The 3,750-nt window shown below is 45.7% G+C and overlaps 1 non-coding gene across 1 annotated transcript; it reads left to right on the plus strand.

Annotated features, from left to right (window-relative positions):
* Positions 1–3,197: 3,197 nt before the first annotated feature.
* On the plus strand, positions 3,198–3,270 carry TRNAA-AGC (transfer RNA alanine (anticodon AGC)). The gene has a single exon. It is a non-coding gene; the product is annotated as a tRNA-Ala (tRNA).
* The last annotated feature ends 480 nt before the right edge of the window (positions 3,271–3,750 follow it).

Genomic DNA, 3,750 nt, shown 5'->3' on the forward strand with positions numbered 1-3,750 from the left:
AAGTCTCCATATGTGGTTCAAATTAATAACAGGAATAAGACACAAAATACAAAATGTGCTCAATTTTTTTTGAAAAGCTTATTCCGCAATTTTCTAGTTATGAGATTCAGGAAAAATCTTCAGAAGCTGAACCTCGGAATAGGGGGACCTCCCCTGTTTGCTGGTGTCCAGACACACAATCTACAGTTGCATGATCTTGCACTGATTGAACAAGTGAATGTAAGAAGGAATGAAGAGGACTTTCTGGGCAGTCCAGTGGTTAAGTCTTTGCCTTTTGGTGGAGGAAGTATGTGATGAGCCTCTGATCATCAGGGGCTGACATCCCACATGCCTCGGGGGCCAAAAGACCAAAATATAAAACAAAAGCAATATTGTGACAAATTCAGTACAGACTTTTAAAATGGTCCACATCAAAAAAAGAGAAATGAATGGAGAGCATGCAAGTGTCTGGGGTAATAAAGAGAAACTGACCCATAAATCGCACTTTATTATTCTTTCACCTCTCTTAATTCAGCATTAGCCTGATTCCAGTGGCATTGTTTATTTTCTTGAGGTGCTGGTTACTTGATACTTATCCTATCATTCCTGTGATACAGCAGCTTAAACTAATTAGCTTCTGAGTACAAATCCTTCCCAGCTCACAGTCCAACCTGGAAACTCTGAGGCTCCCCACTCTGGGAAGGATGGTCCCCAGTGACACTTAGAAATAGCAGAGATCTGCCTCCTTCTTGCTGCCCCAATCAGGCCATGTCAGCTTTGCCATCTCCTCATTCTGGCTCCACCACCATGAAATGACCCACATTTCTCTTGGAAAGTTATCTCTCATGCCTGCGGTGGAGCCAGAGAAAGAACCCAGATATTCACTGCAGGCTGTGCACCCCAACAGGTCACTTGCTCTGTACCAGCCACCATCTGATGACTTTTCTTTAAAGACCCAGGGCCGATAATGGCTCTTATCTTCATTCTACCCTTTGGGGCCATTCATTGTCACAGATGACAGAAATCGCAGGCCACTCAGCCATTCTTGGCTGTTAAAAAGAAAAAGATGGAGCAAAACCCAGCCCAATTATCTGTCTTTAGAATCAGCTCAGTCAGTTCAGTCGCTCAGTTGTGTCCGACTCTTTGTGACCCCATGGACTGCAGAACGCCAGGCTTCCCTGTCCATCACCAACTCCCGGAGGTTGTTCAGACTCATGTCCATCAAGTCGGTGATGCCATCCAACCATCTCATCCTCTGTGTCCCCTTCTCCTCTCTCTGAGAATCATCAGCTCAGAGAAAGGCAAATAGACACTCTTCCCAGGTGGGCTGATGTGTGCATGCTCAGTCGCTTCAGTCAAGTCTTACTCTTTGCGACCCTGTGGACTATAGCCCATCAGGCTCCTTTGTCCGTGGGATTCTCCAGGCAAGAACACTTGAGTAGGTTGCCGTGCCTTCCTCGGGCTTATGTGTACAAGACCAGAGTCTGTGAAAGGGGTAAGGTTTCCTCTGGTGATTATGATTTTTGTTACTTGGGTGTTTTCCTAGGATGTTCTGAGTACTTTCTGTGCATCAGACTCTCTGTGGAGCCACTTAACCTTTTGCCCTCCATGAGGCAGATGATGCTGGGTAGTGATTAAGTAAGAGTTATCCTGGCTCAGATTTCAGCATTTACTCATTGAGCAATCTCTGTAAGTTACTTAACTTCTCTAAGCCTCGGTTTCTCTATCTGCAAAATGGGGATAATAATAAATGGTGTTCTGTTCCACAGGGCTGGTTTGAGGATTAAATCACTTCATTCCCACCACAGTGATTAAAACCAGGCCTATTTATTCATTTGTTATTTAAATGTTTTCATTTTATAGCAAATTTAGTACCTTTTTCATATTTAATAATGCATTTTGCTTAAAAGTCTATACTGTCTGATAATAACAGTTTGATTTAGTTTTTTTTTTCCTTTGGAAGGGCTACCTTTTTACATTCTTTTAATTTTGTGTCTTTATAATATAAAATATGTCTTATGTTAAAAAAAAATAAAACAAAGTCAGGTCTGACCCTTGGAAAGAACTCAGTGTATCTAAGCTCCTATTGTCCCATTTTTATACATAAGCAAGTGGGAGAGGCTCAGAGAGGGTGGGCCAATTTCTCAAGGTCACAAAGCTATGATGTGAAAGAATCCAGAGTCCATCCCAGGCCTGCCTGATTTCAGATGCTCAGCTCATAACTGCTGCTCTTCCAGGGTTTAACAAATCCAGAGGGAGACTTGCCTTGGGTCATTCAAGTTCTGCTAGATCAAAAGTGAATAACAGACCTAACGTGGCACAGCATTAGACCCTTCTGACGGGACCTTTTCTGCAAGACTATTTGCTGGAAGAATTCACTCTTGACTTTCAAACACCTTTCTCCAGGTATTTCTGTCTGCTTCTTCACTTGGCATGGGATGTAAGCCCTAATCTCTACTTGTTGTCCCCTTTTCAATAGAAAGTTATACATGATGTCTTTCAAAGTCTTTAGTCACCAGGAATCCCACGCATGTTCAGGCTGGAGGAGACCCAGCCATAGCCCCTCACTCACCCATGAGGAAATGGAGGCACAGAGAAGGCAAGGGACTTGGATAAGGTCCCCCAGCCTCATAACAGCCTCATAACAGGCAGACTGGGGCTAGAACCCAGGACGCTGGCCTGAGTCCACACGGGTTCTCAGTGCTGAGAGGCCGAGACACGTTGACCACCTAATTTCATCCACGAGGTTCCCCAGGACTGTGGCAAGTGCTGCAGAGCCAGGAGCCTAAAACATCAGGCAGAGGGAGTCAGGTTCGCCTTTCAGACATTCATTCTCACAATAAATTCAGAGCCACCAGGAACCACCTCTTGCCAGAGACACACCACAGCAAGAATAAAGATCTCTCACTTGAGTGAATCAGCTGGGCTCAGTCGCTTCAAGCTGTAGCTCAGCTTCAGTTCTGCTCTCCTGTGCTCATGGTGAGGCCCCAGCCATAGGGGAGCGACTCCCTGGAAAGACTGATGATGGCCAAGTGACAGATGGCCAAGTGCTGACACTTAAGACTTTGGCTTAAACTGGCTCACAGGCATTCTTATCCCCATCTCACAGGCTACAGCAAGTCACATGACCAAGGCCAAAGTCAAGGACGGATGCATCATCCCTCTAATGGGGAGAGCTAAACACACACACACACACACACACACACACAATAGCAGCTGGGGAATTAGCTCAAGTGGTAGAGCGCTCGCTTAGCATGTGAGAGGTCGTGGGATCGATGCCCGCATTCTCCACAGCTCAATTTTTATAAAGGGGGATTGGCTATCGTGGCCCCTTTGCCCCAGCAGTATCACTTGCCAAAGGATGTAGGTACAGAGAGGGATTAAGAAGTGGGCAGACAAGTCAATCTACCACAGAGGGCAAGAGAAGAGAGAAACCAGGAGTCACAGACGCTGACATTAAGCAAGTATGAGTACAACTCCTTTATCCTGTCCTTTATCAGCTCTGAACCCTGAGCAAGCCGCGGAGCCTCTATTTTCCCCTCCTTAAAATGGACAAAATAATAGTATTTACCTGATAGAGCACTCGAGGTACTTATCAGGGAGGGATTAAATGACATCAGTTCGGTTCAGTTCAGTTCAGTCGCTCAGTCGTGTCCGACTCTTTGCGACCCCATGAATCGCAGCACGCCAGGCCTCCCTGTCCATCACCAACTCCCGGAGTTCACTCAGACTCATGTCCATCGAGTCCGTGATGCCATCCAGCCATGTCAT

The sequence above is a fragment of the Capricornis sumatraensis genome, chromosome 20 (assembly GCF_032405125.1).
Source record: "Capricornis sumatraensis isolate serow.1 chromosome 20, serow.2, whole genome shotgun sequence".
NCBI lineage: Eukaryota > Metazoa > Chordata > Mammalia > Artiodactyla > Bovidae > Capricornis > Capricornis sumatraensis.